General features: G+C 40.7%; 1 long non-coding RNA gene across 1 annotated transcript; it reads right to left on the reverse strand.

Moving 5' to 3' along the window:
• Positions 1-1,150: 1,150 nt before the first annotated feature.
• On the reverse strand, positions 1,151-5,447 carry LOC139439664 (uncharacterized). The gene is made up of 2 exons (XR_011649651.1): positions 5,192-5,447; positions 1,151-1,516 (listed from the first exon to the last, which is right to left on the reverse strand). It is a non-coding gene; the product is annotated as an uncharacterized lncRNA (long non-coding RNA).
• Between the last annotated feature and the right edge of the window lie 38 nt (positions 5,448-5,485).

Below are 5,485 nucleotides of genomic sequence, written 5' to 3' on the forward strand. Positions count from 1 at the left end.
GATGTTGAAGGCTGGCAATACTAGTAGTAGAGGTAATAAATGTATTTAGATGTGCTAGGAAATTTTGCTTTAATCCTCATTACAACCCTGTCATGTGGGAACTGCTTTATTACTAATGTTAGAGATGAAGAAATAGTAGTTTGGGTAGAAGAAGCAATTTGTCCAAAATCACCAATGTGGTAAGTATTGGGCCAGGAGCTAAACTGAGATCTCTCTGCTCCCAGGGTCTGTGTCTAAACATGGTGATATACAGCTTCCCAAATACAATAAAGCATTTGTATTTCTGAATCCTTTGCATATGACCAGAGTGGCAGGCTCTTGTTTGGGAGCTTTAAGGCCTTAATATTTTACCATCAAGTGCATCTGTAGGACCTTGTTGTGGAAGAGCTCTTTAAGCCGCCTGACTTGCAGGTGTAAATTTCCTGGAGGGTGATCTTGGAGCGGACAGACCTAGTGGTCAGCCAGACCCTCAAGCATGTGTCTGGGTAGCTTTCAGCAAGGCCCTGACAGTTGACATTTTTCTTGGCAGGCAGTCAAGGGGACTGAACGTATGTTTTCTTTTTACTTTCATTCTTAACCTTTTCCTCTCAAAATAAATAAAAAGGAACTCAGGAATTTTACTAGTAGAAATGCATTTTTAAGAAACTGTGAAGGAAAGTTTGTGGAGATTGGAAAGGTTTCCATTTCTTCATGCCCTCATTTGATAGACACTTACGCACACGTAGGAAATACAGCATATTGTTAGGAGTGCAGACTCTGGAACCAGACTGCTTTGTTTGAATTGTGGCTCTGCCACTTACTTGCTCAGGTCACACAACTTGTGATTTACCCTTTCTGTGACTCAGGTCCCTCATAAAATAAGTTAATGATAATACTAATTTCATAGAGTTGTGAGTTTTAAATGAGTTCATCCATATTAAATGCTTAGAATAGTGCCTGGCACAGAGTAAATTCTCAATAAACATTAGATACTATTGAACACACGTTTGGGAAATAGAAGTATGTGAGGAATATACTTATTTACTTGTTTACTCTTTGTTTTTCTCCTGCCAGTGTGTAAACTCTATGAAAACAGGGTCCTAGCCTGTTTTGTTCACATACTCCCCAGGTCTCAGAACAGTCCTTGACACATACATGGACATTCAGTAAGTAGCTGTTGAATTAAATAAAGGTTTATTATCGGAACCAATAGATAAATAGTATTAAGAGTCTAATGCAGGGAAAATAAGGAAGAGGTCAAATCAACAGGTTTAGCCTTCAAAGTGAGTTTGAGGTGCAAAACAGGGGGTGCAATTATTTCTGTTTTAGCTTTGATATGCTAACTATAGCAAGAGTCTAGACTTACAGAAGTATACTTAGCATTCCATCCTCAGGTATAGAAGATTTGCTTTTTTATTCACAGGAACCACTTTTATTGGTTTGGCTTTAAGAATATATTATAGGAAGCAGATGTGGCTCAAGCAGTTGAGTGCCCGCCTCCCACATGGGAGGTCCCGGGTTCGGTTCCAGATGCCTCCTAAAGAAAACACAAAAAAAACAGACAATGAGCAAACAACAAGGAAAAAGATGAGGGAGCTGATGTGCTCAGTGGTTGAGTGCTGGCCTTGCACGTATGAGGTCCCAGTGCCTCAAAAAAAAGCATTATATATTCAGAGCATACTATGGATTAGAGAGTCTCTTTGTTACATTTGCGAAGTATCTGCATCCAGTGTCCCCAAAGAGTTAAAAACAGATTAATGATTTTATTGTGCTACATGTGGTAGCATAATAAGGATAAAAGACTTCGTTCCTCTATCATGTCTCTGACAAGTATAATGGGTGGGTGCCCAAGCTGTGGGTTCAAACCACCTGGCTCTTTCAGGTTCTGTGACGTGGGAGAGGCACGTAACCTCCATTTCTCCATCTGTAAAAGGAAGGGTAGTAATGTTATTTACTTCATAACATTGTTAGGAGAATAAAGGAAATAATCCATGTAAGGTACTTAGCACAGAGTCTAGCACATAGTAAATGCACAAATTATAGTTGTTGTAGTTATTATTATCATATAGCATAGTTTGCTAGTAACAGGTGATTGAACTACTGATAAGAAATAGATGAAAGCAAGATTGCAATGAGGCTGAGGACTGAGCACTACAATTCTAAAAGCAGATATGGGAGCTGGAGGAAGGTATAACTTTGTGTTTCTCAGTTTCATTAACAGTAGGCAACTACATTTGATATTTAGTCAAGGTGGTTTGCTAGAAAATTCTTTTGAGGGCTTTTCATAGATAAGTCCTGTTAAATTGTGGGAGTATTTCTTCAGAGAACAATATGTGCTTCAAATATTACTATAGAGAACTATTTGGTGGTATCTTTTAACTGACTTGTCACTTTACAACTAGAACATTTAAAATGAATAACAGAGTCTGCCAATAATCTGCTCTCCCTCCTCCCATGATGTTTATTTGACCAGTATTTTTCTGTTGAGAGTTGTGGGAACTTTTAAATATTTTAGAACTCTTAACTTCTTGGCAGAAAAGAAGCAAGAGATATAAAATCATAATTGTGAGATGTAAAAGTCCATTTTGGGTTTTGTCTATATATTTTTAAATGGGCTTTAAAACTTTTCTGGATTAAATTTTCTGGATAAAAATTCAAAAAGAGAAGAAAAAGGGAAAAAGAAGTTGAGTTTACAAGAGTCTCTTCTTTTTCCTCAAATATTTAAACATATTTTAAAATTATCCTAATAGGCAAATTCTCTGATGAGCATAAACGAACCTCATAAATTCATGACCAGGGAAGGGGACTTGGCCCAGTGGTTAGGGCGTCCGTCTACCACATGGGAGATCCGCAGTTCAAACCCCCGGCCTCCTTGACCCGTGTGGAGCTGGCCCACGTGCAGTGCTGATGTGCGCAAGGAGTGCAGTGCCACGCAGGCTGTCCCCGTGCAGGGGAGCCCCATGCGCAAGGAGTGCGCCCCATAAGGAGAGCCGCCCAACACAAAGAAAAGTTCAGCCTGCCCAGGAAAGGCGCTGCACACAAGGAGAGCTGACACAAGATGACGCAACAAAAAGAAACACAGATTCCTGTGCTGCTGACAACAACAGAAGCGGACAAAGAAGAACACACAGCAAATAGACACAGAGAACAGATAACTTGGGGGGAAAGGGAGAGAAATAAATAAAATAAATAAATCTTTAAAAAAAAAAATTCATGACCATACAATTCCCCTATATGTAGCCTGTCTTCAAATATTCTTATTGAAATAATGTTTAGTGGTCATAAAGATCTGTTTGAGGACACTAAGGATATAGTATGGAGGGAAAAAATAACTAAGGACAGGCCAGCCCCACTCTCTAGATTGTGACAGGAGTGGGCAAGTTATTCAACCTCTTTGCGCTTCACTTTCCTCACCTTAAAGCAGGAATAATAACACCTTCCTCATAGAGTTGATATGAAGATTAAATGAGATCACAAATGTAAAGTGCACCAAGTGCATAGTAAAATATTACGTTTTAACCATTGTTGCAGTGGCTTCTAAGTAAGAAATGGAGTTTTAGCAGATGCTCAAAGGCACAGATATTGACAGTCTTTCGGGAAAAGAAAAGGGTTTAGAAAAGCATGCAGATCTTCCAAATTTCACTTGAGCTATTCTCAAAGGGGTGGCAAGAATATGGTCTAAAGATCCTGGTCTCTTGTCTTTGGTAGGAGCCAGCAGAGGCACAGCCTGTGGAAAGTGGTGGAGGGTAAGATGGAAGTGTGTATGGCTGGGACTTAGGCAACAGGGAAATGAGCCAATTTTGGCGGGAGTCAGGATTTAGAAACAAGAAAACTACTAGGCTTGCTGCCACGTCTGTAATGTGACTCTTCTATTTTCCCTCTTAAGGAATTCATTTAGAATCTGCTAAGAAATTGTTAAGATTTCATTCAGCGATATTACATTCCCTAACATGCAACAGTGTTTATAAATCTTACTAAATACTGGAAATTAATTAATAATTGGCTGACTTCTATCAGAAGGCAGAGTCTGGATTTAAAAGAGTTGATGCCAACAGTTTTGGTGGTTAGAAGACTGGGTTAACTCACAGCACTGACATCTCTCTCTAGAGGTGTGAACTTGATAAATCATTTCACCTCTCTGAAACCATTATCTGTGGAAAGGAGAAACTATCTACCTAAAAAATTGTTATTGAGATGAATGTAGTCATAAGAAGTGGCACATAGTTGCATTCCCTACTCTATTTTGTGTTAAGGGAAAAGGGTTTAAAAACCCTTTTTACACTTAAAGTATTTCCAAATATGCATCGACACTGCATTACCTTAACGGACTTTAATGTTCCTCAACTAATCACATCAATGCTTTTAGTAAAGACTATTTGCTGACTTATTTCCCTCCCCTCACTGCACCTCCCAAGCACATATACACTGCGATTCTCTAAGATGCAAATTTGTTTTACTAACACCACAGCCACCTAAGCCTTAACTTGCTGGACACTAATAGACAATTAGAGTGGTTCTAGAACAGGGGTTCTTAACCAGAGGTCCACGGACCCCCCAAGGAGGCCATGTAAAGATTTCAGGGGGTCCCTGAGCCTGAATTGAAAGAAAAATCAACTTATTACCTTTATTTTCTCTGACCTCTAACTGAAATCAAGCATTCCCTTCCCCTATGAATGTATGCAAGAAATTACAATAATATTCATTTCATATCACATTACAGTTCTTGCATATCTCGAAAAATTGCTTACTCTCAACCATACTTCGAAATTATGGTAGCTGTTAGACCCGATGCTACTTGAGTATCATAAAACTATCTGCTGCTACATTCTGAGAAGAGATCCATGACATTCATCTTAATTGCAAAGGGGTCTGTAGAACGAAAAAGGTTAAGAACCCCTGCTCTAGAAAGTGTTTCCCCAAAAGAGTGTCTTCTAGAAACTTGCCCACGGTCTGGTGCAGCACCGTCAGAAGAAACAGCTAAGAGCAGCCTAGCAACAAGATATTTCTTGCCGGTGAAAGGTGCACAACATTTCCATGCGATAGTTCAACCTGCCTTTTTGCTGAATTCTGCTAACCGATTTCACGTCCAGCGACAGCAAGCGTATTCCACCTCAAACGAAACAGTAGAGGCTGGATTCGTTACTGGTAATGAAGGAGAGAGACTCCCGCAACTGAATTGCTAGGGACTTGGAACAGAAGAGGTTCTGCCTACCCGACGCCGGCGCGGCACCTCTGCAACCCCCTCTGCCCGAAAGTTTGCGAGTCTTCAGTTGAAAGCTCAGGAAGTGACACTGACCCTCCCGAAGAGGTGGAGAAAGTCCTGGGCTGGAGGCGGGATGAGTAAAACCAAAGACCGAGCACTTTCGCGAGCGAAATGTGCCGTCCTGTGTTCCTGTTTTCAGGGTAGCTGGAGACCTAGAGCGTATCACGGTGGCCAGAGCAGGTGGTAAAACTCCGCCCACTACCCCGCTTCCCCGCCCACTACCCCGCTTCCCCTCCCACAGTT

Source organism: Dasypus novemcinctus, chromosome 9 (assembly GCF_030445035.2).
Source record: "Dasypus novemcinctus isolate mDasNov1 chromosome 9, mDasNov1.1.hap2, whole genome shotgun sequence".
Lineage (NCBI taxonomy): Eukaryota > Metazoa > Chordata > Mammalia > Cingulata > Dasypodidae > Dasypus > Dasypus novemcinctus.